Source organism: Camellia sinensis, chromosome 10, assembly GCF_055761805.1.
Source record: "Camellia sinensis isolate YWXY chromosome 10, ASM5576180v1, whole genome shotgun sequence".
NCBI lineage: Eukaryota > Viridiplantae > Streptophyta > Magnoliopsida > Ericales > Theaceae > Camellia > Camellia sinensis.
Window position 1 is genome coordinate 61,257,092 of NC_138970.1, and position 21,055 is coordinate 61,278,146.

The window sequence follows — 21,055 nt, forward strand, 5'->3', positions numbered from 1 at the left end:
ATTTTATGATTTAATTTATAATTTTTTGCAAACACCAATTTGTACTGAAATCGTCAGTTTGAAGTGACTTCTTACTGTATTAAAAAAGCAAGCACCAGAAAACAGTTTACTGTGGCGATGTGACAACTTACTACATTGAAATGGCAGAAGCAAGCAACAGAGAATTGACAGTGATTGAGCGAAATAATATCGTAAACAATGTTCTATGTTGTGTTGTATCTTTGTTACTAGAGTGTAAGACAATGTTGTTGTTCATTTAGCTTACAGATGTATTTCAACTATTTGTTATATGAACCTGAAGTTTATGAAATCACTACATTTATAAGTACACATGTCAAGATTCGTTACGAATTTCTCTTCCTATTGATAACTCATGTATAAGCATTGCAAAGCCATTATACTGAATGAAAACGTTTCATCATACATGCAACCAAGTTCATTCAGTATCATCATTATATTCCGCATCAATAATGCATGAAATCATGAAATCCTAGTTCAAGTAGCGTTCTTCAGAATAACAATAACGGAGAGAAAGCAAAGGTATTTGTTATTTGTAGAATTACAAGAACTATTCAAAAACTATTGAAATTTCTCCCTTCATTGACAAGTCGTAGATAAGCATTACAAATCCATTACAAGATAAATGGTTTGGTCATTCATCCAAACAATTTCATTCATTATCATCATCATCTGACATCTTAATATCAGATTCATACATAACATCCATGCTCCAGGCGAAGTACTGGTGTGCATCATCCATTAACCCATCTTCGGAACGCTCATTTGCAGTCTTCATTAGTTCGAACCTTTGCAAACGTTGGGTCATGCGATTAACTTCATCGTAGATACGATGCAATGCCCTTTGTAACAACTGTGGAGTGTCAGTTGGCATACGCATGGCTAACCGGCGAGGAAATTTAATATTAACTTCATGACATAGCTCAACGAGAACGTTTGCTCGAGTTATGCAAAATTCCCACTCAGCTCTCATGGTATTGATGGCGGCATGTGAGTAACGCAAATTTGGATTTAATGGGTATTGAAATTCATCTCCATCTGTAACCCAATAGCAACCCATTGCTGAATATAGATCAACCACCGTATATCTCATGACGACATCGCTTGAAATAGCTATAAAAATTTTGTTGTGGTATGATGCGATATTTATACCACATATACACATGGTAGCTGTATGTTTGAACTTATTGTAAACAACTATGCATCAGAGTTGTCACGTCAACTTTTATGACCTGAACAACTATGCATCAACTTTATACGAGTTGTCACTTCGACTTTATGCAATTTAATTTCGACTTTTAAACAAAGTTCAAATCTGCTTAGAAATTTAATTTCATTTTTTCACTTACAAATATAATTCAATTTATTTTTCCGTGACAATATATTTAATTTCACTTTTCACCTTACATATTTCATTTAATTTAATTGAAGAAATTTGACCAATTTAATTTGAAGTTAACTATATGTTGATTTAAGTCGGTGTTGTTCTTGTCTGCATACTAGGTTAGCTTTTATCTGTAACACTTTCAAGTTCTATACATCAAAAAACCCATTCATTCTAAGTCTACTACAAATTAATCTTCAATACATTATATCTCTATAATATTTTATCTTCAAGGTTTATGAATCTATTTGGAGTTGCATAGGGTAACTTTTTAAACACAAAGGGTCTAATTGTTTTATTGTTTTGTTTTGGCACCCCCTCATCCCATTATGAATTGCAAAAATTCACATGGGCACAATAGCTATGGTACGATAATAAATTGTAGCTCGGCACAGTAATACGCCAAACATTCATCAGTGATGCAAAGACTTTAACAGACGTAATAAATTGTATGCTGTGTTTTTTCCTCAGATGCTATGTGACTTTTTGCAGCGATGCAGTGATGCATGTGACTTTTTTTCCTCAGATGCAGTGATGCATGTGATGCATGTGACTTTGTGCAGTGATGCATGTGACTTTGTGCAGTAATGCAGTGATGCATGTGACTTTGTGCAGTGATACAGCGATGCATGTGACTTCATGCAGTGATTCAGTGATGCAGTGATGCATGTGACTTTCTGACTTTGTAAATTATATACTTTGTGACTTTTTTTCTCACATGTAGTGATGCATGTGACTTTGTGCAGCGTAACTTAGATGCTTTGTTTTTTCCTCACATTTCAGAATTCATCTAAGTCACATTAATATGACCACATGGCAATAGTGTTGATAAACAATTATATAAAGGAGTGAAGTGTAATTTTCCGAATACAAAAAGAAGCAGAAAATGCAAAGAGGAGAAAAGGGGATGACTGTAAAGTTTCCTTAAGTGAAAATAAGATAAAATATAGGTTGTAGTGCCAATCTTCTTTACATATCAAGTGGCCAATTTATTATTTTGTTTTGTTTGTGTTTTGAACATTGTTTTGGTGAAAAAATCAACGATAATTTTGTAGGTCGAAGTGAGTTGGAAGGTTGTGTATTTACTTGCACTCTGTTTCATAGTTGTTTATGAACAGTATTACTTTAAAACAAAGAAAATTAAAGCCGCTGTTTCATTTTATGATTTAATTTATAATTTTTTGAAAACACCAATTTGTACTAAAATCACCAGTTCGAAGTGACTACTTACTGTATTAAAAAAGCAAGCATGAAAAAATAGTTTAATGTGGCGATGTGACAACTCACTGCATGACTGATTAATTTGACAACTCACTGCTTGAATATGAAGGGATTGCATTGTGAAAAGGACGACCTACAATTATGATTTTATCTGACAACCACGTCCGTGACTACGTCACAAGTACACAAAGTCACGAGCACTCAGGATTGCATGAAATGAATAAGATAAAATAATATCACGGGTATCACTTCTTCCATAGTGCCCCAACTCAATTATCGTCACCAGGTCATCTCTACTTAACCCCCAGTATGATGTCTATAAATAGCGCTACCACTAGTTTGATATTTGTTTAAGTCATAACAATAGTAATATATCTACAATTACTATTATTATTAATTTTTTTATTTCATGAACAATGTCTTCAAGAGGTGCAGGAAGTTCACGCCGTCAAAGAAATCCGAAAGTGTGGCTACTACCTCCATTTACTTATGACTACAAGAGCAAAAAGTACTCGAGTCCAAAGGATTATTATGCTGGAATCCGAGTAGAATGGCCGCTCAGTGTAACGGAGCAAGAATGATTGTTTAATGATCTACGTAACTTTGGGGCACCGGTACCTCATCGTCCTTCATTGACCATGGCTAGACGAAATGTGAGTGACTATGAAAAAGCAGTTAGCAGAATTAAGAAGGAGAACAACAGAATGTTGATGCGGAGATGTCGACATTTCATGCTTCAACTAGCCACTGAAATGGCAGAAGCTAGCAACAGAGATTTGACAGTGATTGAGCAAAATAATGTCTTAAACAATGAAAAATACCTCTCTGACTACTACATGTCAGATGAGGAATGAGAAATCAAACACCTTTATCTTTCATATATATTTGTATGTTGTGTCGTATCTTCGTTACTGGAGTGTAAGGCAATATTGTTGTTCATCTAACTTACGGATGTATTTCAACTATTTGTTATATGAACCTGAAGTTTATGAAATAACTACATTTATAAGTACACATGTCAAGATTCGTTACGAATTTCTCTTCCTATTGATAACTCATGTATAAGCATGGCAAAGCCATTACACATGGTAGCTGTATGTTTGAAATTATTGTAAACAACTATGCATCAGAGTTGTCACGTCAACTTTTATGACCTGAACAACTATGCATCAACTTTATACGAGTTATCACTTTGACTTTCATTTACTACTCAATGCATATCTGAAGGTTTTAAGCAAAGTTCAAATCCACTTACAAATTTAATTTCACTTTTCCGCTTACAAATATAATTCAATTTATTTTGCCTTCACAATATATTTAATTTCACTTTTCACCTTACATATTTCATTTAATTTAATTGGAGAAATTTGACCAATTTAATTTGAAGTTAACTATGTGTTCATTTAAGTCGGTGTTGTTCTTGTCTGGATACTAGGCTAGCTTTTATCTGTAACACTTTCAAGTTCTATACATCGAAAAACCCATTCATTCTAACTCTACTACAAATTGATCTTCAATACATTCTAACTCTATAATATTTTATCTTCAACGTTTATGAATCTATTTGGAGCTGGATAGGGTGGCTTTTTAAACACAAAGGGTCTAATTGTTTTATTACTTTGTTCTGACACCCCCTCATCCCATTATGAATTGCAGAATTCACATGGGCACAGTAGCTATGGTACGATAATAAATTGTAGCTCGGCGTAGTAATACGTCCAACATTTCTCAGTGATGTAGTGACTTTAACAGACATAATAAATTGAATGCTTTGTTTTATCCTCAGATGCTATGTGACTTTGTGCAGCGATGCAGTGATGTATGTGACTTTTTTCCTCAGATGCAGTGATGCATGTGATGCATGTGACTTTGTGCAGTGATGCAGTGATGCATGTGACTTTGTGCAGTGATGCATGTGACTTTATGCAATGATGCAATGATGCATGTGACTTTCTGACTTTGTCAGTTATATACTTTATGACTTTTTTCGTCACATGCAGTGATGCATGTGACTTTGTGCAGCGCGACTTAGATGCTTTGCTTTTTCATCACATTTCAGAATCCATCTAAGTCACATTAATACGACCACATGGCAATAGTGTTGACAAACAACTATATAAAGGACTGAAGGAGTGATGGTAAACACACAACCTTTCCACTGAGTTCACCCTAGGAAACTATCGTTCATCTATTGAGAAAAAGTCAAATGGAGTATAGATTCACGGCAGGGGGTAGGAATCGCAGAGGTGAGAGCTCACGACGAGGAAGAGGAACAGGAAGGGGACTCGCAGGGGGTAGGAACTTCGAAAGAGGTGAGAGTTCATGCCGAGGAACAGGAACGGGAAGGGGAAGTGGTGATACTGAAGATGAAACACCATTTACTTTGTTAGATGCCTCTTGTGCTTATCATGATAGGTTTGGGAAGCGACATTTTGTCATGCCCAAGTACTATCGAGATCCATGTGGTTTCGTGGAGGATCCATCTGATAATCAAACAGGATATGGTTTAGCAGACGCTAGACTTCTGAAGTGGCCCGCACTATTTATAGAGCGAGTGCAAATGGAAAGATTATGTCGGGAAAATCGACTGAAGGTGCCGAAAGCACACGTTCAGTTCAGATCCAAAAGGAAAATTCAGATAATGTTGATCGATTATGTGAAAGACTTCATCATGAGATTTCTCAAATGTGCCGTAGGTCAGTCCATGATATGGAACTATCTATACTTAAGTCGGATGCCAAGAAGAACGGAACAACACCAAATGCTGCGGCTATCAAGGACGATCATGCACTTCTCTTTGACCCTGAGCTCTCTGATTGTTCAGACTCTGAGATTGCCGATTTGAGTGAGGATTAGGCATTTATCTGTCTGCTAAATTATATTAAGTTATCCATAATTATATGTTGTGTGTGTTAAAATAACTCTTTCGACAATGAGTTTGTGAAAGGTTTGTCTAATATTTGTCTATGTAACTGTTAAGTATTGTACTTGTCACTTTATTTTATGTTTTGTGTTATGTTGAATGTTTCCACAAATTATTTTTGTGGGATACTTATGTTTGAGCTAACTACAACGTTCTAAACTGTTATAAGTGCTATAGTCATACCTTTATTTTGTTTTCCTGTTCGTAGTAGTAATTAGCAAATTAGATACTTTATATATGTTGTGTGAAGTTTTATGTAAATATTTCGTGGCAACAAATATTTAGTTTCGAAAAATCTGCAAAAGTAGGCTTAGTTTGGGAAATAAATTCATATAGGGGCTTAGTTTGGGAAAAGCCCCAACAAAATTTCTCTGAAACTGCGCAAAATGTTCTCTGGGAGGGTGCGTGTCTCGAGGCCATTATTTTCTTCTTCTTTTTTAATTTTTAATTTTTAATTTTTTATTTGTTGTTTTTATTTTTGTCCATTATCGATCTTTTTTAAATCATATTTGAATTATATAACAAAATAAAAATTTATTTAAAATTTTATATTTAAATAACAATTTAAAAAATATCAAGTAAATTAAGCAAATATTTAATTTACATTTTTTACACAATTCATTACTCTTTAGACAATGCATGCTGTTTATTTTTTAAAAATTTAATGTATAAATTATTTATGTAAATATCAAATTAATCTGATAATTGTACATATAATTTTATCATTTAAAAAAAAAAATAATGGATGTGAAACATAATTTCCAAATTATATAATTGATTTTTAAATATTAAAATAATAAAATTTGGTAGCTAAGATTACAAATTTAATACGATATTTTATATGAATAATTTATATATAGAGATCTACAAGATGATTGAGCGAATTATAGAATGCGGATTGAATAATAATAATAATAATAATCAACAGTGAGTGGTCACGCTTTCCTTAAAAAATGTATTTCGGTAGTAAAAGCGTGGTTGTGAACAAGACGATATTTTATATGAATAATTTAAAAATTGTATTGAACCAAGTTTTCTGGAAAAAAAAAAAAAAATTATTTAAAACCACAATAAAAGCGTGGTTCAAAACCACGTTTTCTAGGAAAAAATTTTTACACAGTTAAAGCGTGGTTCGCAACCACGTTTTCAAAAAAAAAAAAAAATCACTTAAAAGCGTGGTTCACAACCACATTTTTAGGAAAATTTTTTTTTAACTTAAAAGCGTGGTTCACAACCACGTTTTCAGAAATAAATAAATAAATAAATAAATTTACTTAAAAGCGTGGTTCCTAACCACGCTTTCTTAATTAAAAGTGTGGTTTGGAAACACACTTTTACGATTTTACAAATTTTCCATGCGAGAGGCAGAAAAATAGTGAAAGCGTGGTTCACAACCACGTTTTAGCCTAGAGTGGAAATTCTGTCCAAACTAGGCCTAGTTTGGGAAATAAGTTGCTAATTTGGCTTAATTTGGGAAAAGCCCTGGTGTCTGCTCGCGAACACAGAGCTGAGCTTGAAGAAGATGTCAAGAAGAAGAAGAATTTCTATTTCTTCCATTATTGGACCAAGAATAGCTTACTACAATCATTGGCTATTAAAACGTACTTCCACATCTCCATCTCTATTTGTTCTGTTTCGTTCTTTCTCTAACACCACCAAAAACCCTACTTCTCATCCTCAAGGACACGAACCTAAACCTAAAGCCTTACCCAAACAACCATGCAATTTGGGTCCCAATCATCTTCATTCTGCTTTAATTTCCTTCAATCGCATGCTCCGAATGCGACCTTTACCCCCAATTTCTCAATTCAACAAAGCTTTAGGCTCTATTTTGAAAATGGCTCATTACGCCACTGCTCTTTCTCTTATTCATAACAAGTTGCAACAGTTCCAAGCTATTCAGGTCAATTTCTACACCTTCAACATTGCTATTAACTATTACTGCCGCCTTAATCGAGTCGATTTTGGGTTGTCTCTTTTGGGAACCCTCTTCAAACGCGGTTATACACCTGATGTAACTACCTTCACAACTCTGATTAATGGGCTTATTTTGCAAGATAAAACTCCTTAAGCTGTGAAGTTAGTTAAGAAATTAATGAGAGCTAGAGAAATTGAACCCAACGTGGTTATGTATGGAACCATTGTCAATGGGCTCTGCAGAACGGGAAACACTTTCAGGGCTGTTAGTTTGCTTAGGATTATGGAAGAGGGAAGTTATGAACCTAACACTGTAGTGTATACCACGATCATTGACAATCTTTGCAAGGATAGAATGGTGGATGATGCTCTTAAACTCTTTTCTACAATGCATGAAAAGGGTATTTTCCCAAATGTTGTCACTTATACTTCTTTGATTCATGGCCTATGTAATTTCGGTCGGTGGAAGGAGGCTGCTGAAATGTTCAAAGGAATGTTGGATAGTGGTATTGCTCCGAATGTTCATACGTATAGTGTGTTGTTGAATGCATGTACCAAGGAAGGGAAGATGAAAGAGGCAGAGGGAGTACTTGAATTCATGATACGAAGAGGTGTGGGTCCTGACGTAGTCACATACAGTACTCTAATGGATGGATATTGTTTGCAAGGTCACATGGATGAAGCAATCAGAGTGTTCAATACCATAGTGGATAGGGGCCTTCACCCTAACATTGTTAGCCACAACATTTTGATTAATGGATATTGCAAGAAAATGAAAATAGATGAGGCCTTGCTTCTCTTTCGACAATTGCCTCGAAGGGGGTCGAGACCTAACACTGAAATGTTCAATGCTATGTTACGGGGTTTGTTTCAAATAGGTAGATGTGGAGCTACTCAAAAACTTTTTAATGATATGCAAGCTGCAGGCATAAATCCAGATTCTCAAACTTATGGTATCGTGTTGGATGGGCTGTGCAGAAACAAGAATATTTCCAAAGCATTGTCATTATTCCAAATGATGGAAAGGAATGGTTTAGATCTTAATAGTGTTACATACAGTATTCTCATTGATGCATTTTGCAAGGACAACAAGCTTGGTACTGCAAAGGCTCTTTTCAGTAACCTTTCTTCCAAGGGATTACAACCTGATGTTAAGACATACACTACGATGATACAAGGTCTTTGTGAAGAAGGTCTACTGCATGAAGCCAAAGAGTTGTTTGTTAAAATGGAACAAAATGGTTGTTTGCCAAATGATGTCACTTACAACACTATTATCCGAGGATTTATTGGACAACACAAGCCCTATGAGGCATTAATACTCGTTGAGGAAATGGTTCAAAGGGGTTTTTCAGTAAATGCATCCAATTCTTCCTTGATCATAGATATACTCTCAACTAAAGGACAAGATCTTGCTCTCCAAGAAGTGATAAAGAAGTTCATGACCAAAGATAGTCGTGGAAAGCAAGAGATTGAGTAAAGTGCTTAAGCTGTGAAGGTAAAGCTACGTACATATCATAATATATATTATTAGGTGAAGCTCCCTTTTTTTTTTCTTTTGTTATATATTGACATGGGCTCATACTTCTTCTCCATCAATAATTTTGGAATTGTTGCTACATGACTTTGCAGCATTATTTTCACATGTTGTAGAAACTTGTAGACTATTTGTTACCTCTCTCTCTACAGTATTTTAATTCACATGTTACAAATTCAAATAGATTCTTTTTTAGTCCCCAGAATTATGTACAAGTGGTCATTTCTTAGGGATTTAGGACAAATGACCCCCAGTGGTACTTTTGGAGATTTCTTTCTTAGGTATGTGGTCATCAACTAGTTCTCTAAAGGAGAATTTATGGTATGAGTAGTGTAGATGATTAAATATCTTTGTATGTGGTGTTGGAAGAGGCATAACTATTGTAGAATGCCCAGTTGGTTAGAAATTACAATAATGGTTGGTCTTTGTGCTCTATGAGGTTTATACAAAGCTTGAGAGGCTTTACATCATAGATAAGATTGTCATTGTTAAATGGAAGAAAAAAAATAAAAATAAAAAGATCGATGAATAAACCATTTAGAAGTTGATACTCTTCCCAATAGTGGGTGAGGCAATTCTCGCCTTGTTCGAATGCCTATTGTTGATTTATAATTTCCATTTATGTATCTTGTGCATAATGCCTCATAATTCTTTCACCCTGTCAAAATTTTTGATTCCCCTCTTTTGAAGGTTCATATCACTGCTGCCGCTCTAAGCAACCCCACTCACATACCTCAGTGCTGACATAATTCAATGGCAACAAAAAATTCTTGTTGAATTAACAACTGTTCCTTTTCTTCTAAGCTATTTCAAATACAATATTATTTTTATATTATTCTATGGGTATTTATTAGAACACTATATTCTTGTGTTGATTGTGAGGACTATCAATTCATTCATGTTTTTGCTCCAATTGAAGCTCATGTACTAGTAATTGACTTGATCAAATAGAGTATCAGCATGCTCTACAAAGCTAAAGCAAACGGGCCCTTAAGAATTAGGTTTGGACTCATCGATCTAGTTTTAATTTGCACCCTCATTCTGATAATGGTGCAGGGACTTTGTTAAAGGACCCGGGTGGTGATTATGGAGATTATTCAAATCCTTGATGGAGTTTTAAAGGTTGTAACATCTTGGACTGGGAAGAATTCTGTCACGACCCCATTCTGCCCCTAGTAGAATGGTGCCGTGATGGCCAGTAATCCAAGATTACCAAAGGCCAACTTACAAAGGTTCACACACAATCAAAGTATACATATGGGGCTTACATGTGCGGAAGCAATAAATTTAAATCTAATTAGTCCATAAGAGTTGTGCATAGATCAAATGAAATGTCATACATAACGTGGTTTTACAACTTGAGTACAAGTACAATAAATACATATTAGATCTTGATCAAACAGCTTCTCAAGCCAACATATACAAAAGAAATAACCACAAGCCAAGAAGCATAATCTTCAAGATGCTACAAAACATGAATCCAAAAGCATCTTGCAAACAATCATCTAGGCGTCACCGCCTTCCTGCTCTTCACCTACATATATATAGAGAGGGTGAGCTTGGATACTCAGTGAATGATACCAGTAATAAAGGTTTTGCATGAATGATATTCAAGATCTCTTTTCTAAACAATACATAGCATAACTTATACAAAATCAAGGGATGAACCGAGTCCATCAATCAAGTCTTTCAAATCTTCAAGGGATGCTTACTAGCATCAATATAATACAAGGGATGACATTCCGAACAAACAAACCCACGCGGAAAACCGTCAGTGGCAAAACAAGGGTGCAGTTGCATTATAGTCCCCTGGCACTAAGGACTTTCCCAGAACGTCATCAAAACAAATATAATACTAGATACAAAACTAGGGACAATCATTCATGCTTGATCAAATACTTTTCCAAAACAAAGCAAAGCAAAGCTTTTATCAAAACATTATAACACAGCTTTATTAAAAATACCACTCACATAGTTCTTCGGGTGAAGGAATTACAAGCAAGGATCCAAGGCCTACAAGCACATAATAAATTCCATTGAATGCGTTTCAATAAGACAAGGTGAGATGCTCAAAGATGGATATGAAATGCATCCTTAAAACAAGCTTTACATGACAGGAAAGGATCTCGGCATTTCTTTCAAAATCAAGTCAAAACAAAGCAAAACATGCTGGGAGTTACAACACTACCTTTTCATCTCTGGAAAACATGCTGGATACTAACCAGTTCTAGGCCGAGGTCCCACACCTCTTGGCCGAGGTGTGTTCCCGACGACCACATTCAAGGAAATGAAGTCTGGGAAAATTTGGGTTTCCCTCTTGAAGGACATGAAGAGCATGAATGATAAATTCATAACTTCTTTATTCGAAATCTGAGTTTTCATGAGATGAGTTTGAAAACATGGACCTGGGTACCCATACTTGAATATTTCATGGAAACAAACACAAAAACATAGAACTTGTTACAAACTTTCGGATCAAAACATGGTTTTATCTCAAGAACATAAGAACATCATTTTCTCTTTCTAAAGCAAGCTTTAAATCAATGCATGGCTCATGAATCATGCTAGATCATGCAATGCAATCGGATCAACATAAAGAATAACAAGAGTAAATCAAGATTCTAACCTCAAAACACGGATTAAACGGCTCAAACTCTAAAGATCAAGCTTGGGATCTGGCTCTCTCACTCCAACTTCCTTTCCTCTTCCTAGAGCTTCTCTCTCTACCATACAAGAGATATGACAAAATGATATGTTTTCTCTACTGCCAGCAGACTTAACCCTCCGCTGGGACACGTGGCAACGACCGGTTGGTTCTCCTCAAAAAGGTGACTGAATGAAAAGACAAGGCTATGACAAAGTGGAAGCAACAAGTAAGGTGACATGGGCACTTCGGCAGGTAATGATCTCGGCTAGGACAAAGCTTCGGCAAGTAGGGTCTCAATTATCTCGGCGAGGAAGGACAACACTTGGCCTAGCTGTGCCACACCTTGGCCTAGGTCGTACCAGTCCAGGGACAAGATCACTTTGGTATAACATCTCGGCCTTGGTGATGAACACCTTGGCCTAGATAATGACATCTCGGCCAACATGTCAGAGTGAGGGTGGAGGTCAACCAAAGTGGTTCCAAGATGGTCCTAGGTGTAAGAAGTTCAAAGGTGTAACCTAGGCTTAAGATGACCTCGGCTAAACTCACACCAAGCAAGGAACAAGGCATGCAAGCAACGCTTATGCGAAACAAATCAAGGTTTGTAAATGCAACTTAACAAGACAAGATCATGTAAATACATGCAAGCATGACTACAGTAAAGTGAGGGTTGTTACAGATTCCTTGTGGAATCAAGGAATTTCTGAAGTACCTACAACTGCTGGAGCTTGATCTTTGCTGTTTGTTTCCTCATACAAGGCAAGTGTCTATAAGCTTAATTCCTCATCATTACAGCCCAAGGGTAGCAACCTTTTTCAGCACCACAAGCATCAAATTATTCTTATTTTTATTTGAGTAAACTACACATACACAGACCTTCCTTGAGGTTTCTGACACTTTCAAATTCGGCCTTTGTGATTTTTGAAATGACTTATGACACTACTGTGTTAACAGAAAGCATTTTTTTATAACTATTTTGCTTGTAGTCATAATGTTATATAAAATTCATTTCTATCGTCAAATTCAATTAATTTTGAGAAGACAACTACGCCCTGAATGTCTCACTCAATTTATCAGCCGAAGCCATCTGTTACAAACTCGAAAAAGCTTTGTTTGATCTATTTGTTTGAATTCCTAAATCTATGTGTGTGTACATAGGTATATGTTTGAAACTATAGTATATAAGTCTTGTTTTATTATTGTTTAATGGATATCTTGTGAATTCATTTGTCACTAAATTTTTCAACAACAGTTTGAAAAATCATCGCAAAAAATTATTTTTAGCAACGATTTTACTAGAACTTATTTTCAATAGGACTTGATGAGAATTAAATCCAACTATTAATTAAGCATTTTTTGTTTTTATTCCGTGCAACTTGTTCAAACATATTGTTAGTTATTAATTAACTAGTACACGTGTCACACGATGATTTCTTATGGGAATAAATCGCAAAGTAGAGGTTTCTTTAAGTAGACGATTAGTTGAGTGGCCTGAGATCACTCACCAATCATCATTTCACACAAATCCCAAGCTGCCCGCGTGAGTTTCAATCTCCTGGGTCATTTGGTTGGAGAGGAATGGGCGTATTTTTGAAGGAGAGAATAGGGATATAGATTATTTATGGAATAGAGTGAGATACTTGGCATCTTTTTGGGCTTCGGCGAGTCCTGTGTTCCGCGGGATCCCTTTGTTTTTGATTGATTCAGATTGGGTGTCGGTTTGCTTTGAATAATTTGTAGTTGATGGCTTTTTGTTTTTGTTTGTTTTTTGGATGTATTTTTTATTTTTCCTGTTCAGGATGCCTCATCCTCTTGGCCTTGTGCCTTAATAAAATTTATCTTGTCTGTTGCTGATCAAAAAAAAAAAAAAAAGTTTCAATCCTCAGCTCTCTCTCTCTCTCTATATATATATATATATATATATCTTTCTCTCTATAGAAAGTCTATGCGATCACCGCCATGAATTCGAGCTCTTCAAACCCTCAATCCATGGAGAACTCAACACCAACTGACTCCTCAGGCAAGAAGATGAGGGAACCCTACACATTAACCAAGTCTACGGAGAGATGAATCGAAGAAGAACATGACAAGTTCGTTGAAGCTCTTCAACTGTTGAGTTCTTCTCTCTCTCTCTCTCTCTCTCTCTCTTAATTTTATCTACTATTTGAAAATTTTCTTATTTGTTTATGCATATAACCTTGCTTATACAGTTATATATGCAACTTAATTTATCTCAAGTGTGATTGTTATTTGGGAAATTTTTATAATCAATTTTTATTCTTTTTATCATCAATTTTAGTAGTCGATTTGAGCTGATTTTCTGCTGGTTTGTTACTTTTTTTCGATAACATATAGTATTTTCTTATTTCAAAATTTATGTGGCTGATGTCTGTCTGTCTATCTATATACTAGCGGTGGTGTAAATGCGATGCGTTTGTAATTTTTTATCTAATTTTTTTGGTGATATAATGATGGTTATAAACATGGGCAAAAAGGAAAACAAAAATTTTTGGGGAAAATAAATTTTCCTGTATATTTTGTAAGAAATTATTAGCCTAACCAACAAGCTAATTTGAGTTGTACGGAAATTTTAGTTTCTATTACTTTCTAGAACTCTCTATCTAAACAAACACATAATTTTTTTTTTCTTTTTCTTTCATTTTCCTGTACTATCTATCTAACCAAACTGAGCCATAGATAGTTGTAGAAGGACACAGTTTGGAAACGGGAAGGGCATTCTTGGAAAGGGAAAAACGTGGCAATTCACACCAACTTAGGTGCATGCTTTATATAGTAGAATAGGATAGACAAAATAGAATAGAATAGGATAGATAATAGAAGTAGTGGTGCATACTTTATTAGATGAAAACTAAAATTTCAAATTTGAATCACTAAATACATAAAATTAACTAAACATCTCATTTTCTTTAATTTTTAAAATTATTGATAGACAAAAAGAACAAAGGAATTAAGTTAATGCAATTTTTCAGAGGCAACTCAAGCTTGTTTGAGGTCTTTTGAGAAAAATCTAAATAGGTCCTTTATAATTTTTGTACATTGTAATTTTTACTTAAAATTTACTTTTCTCACTTCTTGAGATGCAAAATTACGCTAAGTTTTTATGTTCAAGTTTTTTGACATAGCATTTTCAAATTTATATTATGCTTGATATATATATATTTTTTTTCTTGTGACCTAATCAATCTTAGGTGTAATTTTACAGTTTTAATTTTAAAAAACTTCTTTTTTAAAAGTGAATGTTATAATTGTCAATAATATTGTGTTAGTAATGGCTGCATTTGGGAAATGATTTAAACTTTTTATATGATTCAATACATCAATTAAAGGTATATTGGCCCTGTTTGGTAGGACTTATTTCTAGCTTATTTCAGCTTTTAGCTTAATTTAAGTTATTTTGATGTGTTTGGTTCAGCTTAACAATACAGCTTATAGCTTTTTGTAAGTCAAAAATCAACTTATTCTTTGAGTGGGGGAGGAGAAGCTTAATTTATAAGTCAAAAATCAGGTTATGTTCACAATTATAAGCTATAAGCTGTTAAACTATAAGTTATAATCACTTTCCCACAGCTCTACCAAACGGGGCCATTCTTCTATTTGCAAAACTTATTGTTGCGATGGGTCTACTGGACAGTTTGGGCAATAAAGTAAATAGTTGCCACCATGTTGTGTTGTTTGGTTGTGGGTGGCTTTAGCATTTTAATTACATTGTTATAGATAAGATACATTTAAATCATTTGATTTTCAGAACTTGTCAAGTCCCTAAAACTTAATTATCCTCGATGAGGAATTTCATTAATTTCTTTCTTCTACTCTTTTGGACAGCCCAATGGAATTCTGTATACTTCTTTTGCATTCTCACCAAAAAACCAATATTTAATGGTGGCATAGAAGAAAGTGTGTTTGGTTAGTTGATAACTTTTTTGAATTTTCATTTTTCTAATTGTCTTTAGTAAACTTTTCATATTTGACTAAAAATCTTTTACTTTTTAGATGCACCTAAAAAGTAAAATATTTGTGAAAAATAGTTAATTAAAGACCAAAAATAGGGGGTTAATTACACTTTACCTCCTTGTGGTTTAGCTTGGAAACACATTACCTCCCTATAGTTTTGAAATATACATATGGTTGCAGTTCGGAGTAAAATGCAAAAGTAATGAATTCTGTCAAACTTGTTTGTGTAACATGCACTAAATTAAGTGCATGTGACAGGACATGAGTGATATTTTGCCCTTTTATTTTCCCATCTTTTCTTCATTTTCTTGTTCCTTCCACCTCCTCTCCTTCACTGTTGCACAATTCACGCTCCATCTCCTCTCTTTCATCTCCTTGTCTCCCTCACTTCCTCCAACAATCCAAGCCGACCATTGCTGAAACCACCATTTTTCCTTGTCATTACACACACGTATACAAAGGCACTTACACACAACTCCCACCTTTCTCAATCAAGAAACCCAAAGGAGGCAATACTTTTTTCAATTGCACATGTACCTTCACACACTTGTGAAGATAACTTTCTCTTTGACAACAATGTGCAGGTAAAAGCTAACAGTTTTTTTTTTTATAATTTTTTATAATTTTTTTTAGAATGTTAACTAAACACACGAGAGCATCTTTCAATGAGGTAGCTGTCATTTATTTGTAAAGTTAGAGATTCAAAATGTTTCTCGGTTTATTACTATAAGCCATCTATCAAAACCCAAAACCATCAAATCCAAAATTGTACCATTTGGAGAAGTTCACGGAAACGCCATAAGTGCCTATATGGATTGTTTCATAAGGAAAAGAAGGGAGATGGACGTGAGTTTGGTAAGTGTAATTGGTAAAGGATTTCGCTTTGGAAAGGGTTTGTGATGCTGTATAATTTTTAGATAGAGAGTTTGTAGTGATGCTGGCATTAATAAAGAGTATTAAAAGCAACATTCAACTTGGACTCCATTTTGGGGGCATATCACACCATTCCATTTATTAACAAGTTCCGTCCTCTTAGCAATTTTCCTCATCAACTTAATTCTTACACTATTAATCAACTTTGTGATAGGCAAATGGTGTTCCTCTCGTATTCATGAATTGAAAGATTCAGCTACATTCGACCACATCTCTCCAAAGCGTTGCCCTCAAAAATATGCATTACTCTAATGATCATATGGTATGTCATCTAAAAACTTTTCAACTCTTGACCTCCCTTCAGTCTTTAACAAAACCAAACATTGATGAAATGTTTCTTCAGTTGGAACATATGCACATTTCCTAAACAAAGTGATTAGCTTTTCTTTCAATCCATAAAACACACCACGCAAATGATGCCTCAAGCTCATCTTCAAATGATATAAATAATAAGCATGGAAAGCCATTGGGAAAACCTTTGGCAAAATTTTAACTAATCTATGGTTACGATCTGACACGAATGTAATATTTCGTTCTGGTGAAACAATTACACTCAAATGCTCCAAAAACCAACGCCAATTGCCTTGATTTTCTAAGCCAACAATTGCAAAACAAACAAGAAAGAACCCTGTATGTACAAAATAAAAAAATGAGAATATTCTATTATTTTTAAAAAATGGTAACACTTTAACATTCAAAATATCAAATACTAAAATGAATAACTGTAAAAATAAAAAATGCATATACTACAACAATATTATATAAAATTTAAAACATTCAATCATATTTCTAAACTGAAAATTTTATCAATTTCAAAACAGAGAAAACATATTTCTTGTGTACCTTAATTTCCATCTTTTCCAGTAGCAACAAGTAAATTTCCTCTAAATCTTTCCTTCAAAAATGTGCCATCAAGGAACAAGAGAGGTCGACAATAATCAAATCCACTAATGGAACCATGAAAAGCAACAAATAATCTCTTAAACTGTTTAGTATCATCGTCACACTAAAACTCAATATAACTCCCTGGATTGCAACTCTTTTTGTAACATCAACATACCATCTTAACTGGTCAAATGACATTAAGTAGTCTCTAAAAATATCACCCTTTGCTTTCTCTACCCCCAATCAAGCTTAACGATAACTAACTCTCAGCCCATATCCCAATTTAAAATCCCAAACAACATGAACTAGACGTGTCAATGGATTATCACGAATACCTTTAACAATCAAATCAGCAATTAAATCAGAACTCATACGAGAATTATTCATTGTACGTACTTCAGCACCACATGTGTGGACATTGTTGAGCTTCCTTATATAAAAGAACCCATTAGCATTCTCCACTCTACCATGAACATTCCACATGCAACCTTCTGTTTTTCTAAACAAACATTGTGCGGTTCCACGAACTTTATCATTCTTAACAAATATGAACTCAAATCTACACTTCAACAGTGCATTACGAAATTCAACAATTCCACCTTCAATTTTCTGTCCTACATGTGTAATACTAACTGCCCAACCAGTAGACAATAATACTTTTTCCTTGTGTTGACAAAATGATGATAACATATCAACCTCTTCTTCAACCTCCAACCCCGAATTCCTCTTGGAGGATGTAGATGCTCTGTTTGACTAGTTCACAGACTTACTGTTGTCATGAGATAATACAATATGTTGGACAATCTTCACTGTATTTAAATAGATTAAATTCTGTTGTGTACTAAACAACAACCAGAATATAAAGAAATAAAGAAAATGAGAGAATTTGTTTGATTACAAAAATCAAACTCAAAATAACAAATAAATAAATAAAACCACAGATTTTATTTTGTTACAAAAACAAAAATAAAATTTGATTAAATAAACAAATAAAAACAGAATAAAAATTAAACAACTTACTTGGTTAATTTCTTTTGAATAACTATCTGATCAAGTCCAGTGTTTAACACTGTGTCCTTAAGACAGATTCGTCCTCCCCACGGTGCTTTCAGAATTGGGACGTCTATCTCCCAGGATAAAATGATCTTATCAACGAATAAAAGCAGCACTACAATTTAATCGTTCGTGGAACACACAAAGTGTTTATACTCTCTGTAACAAGAACTTAATGCAAAATGAAGAATAAATTTATAGCAGAAGATGGAGTACGAAAATTGGAGATAAATCCAAATGGGAGGCTAGTCTATTTATAGATGTAAAGGTGGCTCTTGGTTTTGAATTGAACAGGTATGAAACCTGTTAGTTTCGAATTTAAACAGATTTGAATCTGTTGGGTTAATAATTCAAACAGATAAAAACGGGAAGGGCTCTGTTTGGATGAACAGTAAATCCAAACCAGTTTAATTTGCGCCCAGCCCGCCCGACCGACCGGACAGATGGCGGCGGCGGCGCGCGTGTAGTGATTTTTGGGTCCAATGGGTCTAGCCCATTTTGCCCATAACCTCTCCCTCTAAAACACTTGGGTACCCCTTGGGGCACACCCCAAGTATCTAACCCAAGCCTTATAAACCCTTTCAAAACTTCCCACCAAATCAATGTGGGACAAACCAATTTACAACCTTAAGGAATTTCCACCAAAACCCCATTTCCATGGAGCACACTTTGGCTTCAATTTCCCATTCACTCGGAAATGGTTTTGAGCAACCAAATATACTACGTGAATCACAACGTGGCATAGAACGCGTTACCACTTTGACCCGAGTAAATCGACACTCGGGGCCCACCTAAAAAATAGACCAAACTTGAGAAAAAATTCTGGTTTTACCTAGAATTTTTCTACCATTTCCAACAATCCCCCACATGAATGGAATTTGATGACAACGGAAATGCAACAATATGCAGACTATTACGAAAGAGTATAAGTCGAAAATATCTTGCATCAGGATAGGTAGTTTTCGACCTTGAACCTTCCCTAGTGATAACCTATCGGACTTACTGGCTAACCAATGGACGCGATGCCTTGAATTGTTCAGCCGTTTGTGTAAGCCAAGACAATAGATTTCACACAAAATATCTTCTGACACATCGTGGTTCTCACTGTTGTGTTCATTTTGGCCTTGAACGCACCTGGTTTTCATGAGTATTTCTAGAGAATGTAGCCTTTTTCATTCTCATAGAACCGGCTCCAGTTCAACACTCATATAGGTGATTCTTATTGTAAGTATCTCCTTATACTCGTCTTGATTTTATGCCTTAATCAAGATATAAGTAATCATTAAAAGCAAAGCTTATCCTTATACCCCTGCAGACAACATATGTTGCAGATATCACTCTCACCATAGGAATGGGTAGGAATTTTAATCCTTTGGTGATTTCTGGCGAGCCATACATAACTTAATTCTCCCTTTGAACTTAGTTCTTGGGATCTCCAGTCATATAAGTAGGGTTACCATTATGACGACTCTTATGTAATAGGCTTTAATCCCATCCCCTTTGATGAACTATACACTAGCTCTTTTGTCAAACCTTTTGTTAACGGATCTGCAATATTCTCTTTAGATTTTATATAATCTATTGAGATAATTCCGTTTGTCGACAATTGCCTTACGGTATTATGTCGACGACGAATATGTCGTGACTTACCGTTATACATGTGATTCTGTGCCCTGCCTATTGCAGATTGACTATCACAATGAATGCAAATAGCTGGCACAAGTTTTAAATAATTTTTGAAATCTTTCCAAGACGGTGGTAACTTTTCCACTAAAGCAGCGACTTGGAATGACTCGCTAAGAGACATACCTTCTGAATGAATATCATGCAAAATTATTTGAAAACTTTGAACTTGAGATATTACCGTTTGGGAGTCTACCATAACAAAATCCAAAAATTTACCGACGACAAATTTCTTTGTGCCGGCATCTTCTGTCTTGTATTTCTTCTCCAAAGAATCCCACAATTCTTTTGCTATTTTCAGATGACTGTATACATTATACAGCATATTGTCAAGGCCATTTAGGATGTAGTTTTTGCACAGGAAATCTGAATGTTTCCAAGCATCTACAGCGGCAACAACTTGCAGATCACTTTTATCCTCTTTAAGTGTTGGAGCCTCTTCATGGAGAAACCGGGCCAAATTAAGAGTTGTAAGATAGAACAGCGTCTTCTGCTGCCATCTCTTAAACTCGGTACCGTTAAATTTTTTCGATTTTTCTCCATGATTGATTGGTACATGAACATGGTTCTGGATAGGGACCGATGTAGGTGTAACAATAGGAGTACCACTGCCAGATGCAGTTTCAGTTGTAGTAGCCATAATCTCTGATTACAAAAATCAGAAAAAATTAAAACACAAATTAATTTTCTAGTTACTAAAACCAGAAAATAAATTATAACAACAAAATAATTTTATTTTCCTTGTTACTAAAACTAGAAAAATAAAATATCACAATAATTTTCTGTAATACCAAATAATATTCTGCAATTGTTAATGACACCAGTATATTACTACTAGTTATCAAAGAAAAGAGACAGTATATTACTACTATTTGTCAAATA

General features: G+C 34.8%; 1 pseudogene; it reads left to right on the forward strand.

The window, feature by feature from the left end:
- The first annotated feature begins 7,068 nt into the window (after positions 1–7,068).
- LOC114312802 (uncharacterized) lies at positions 7,069–8,943 on the forward strand (annotated as a pseudogene).
- Positions 8,944–21,055: the final 12,112 nt, after the last annotated feature.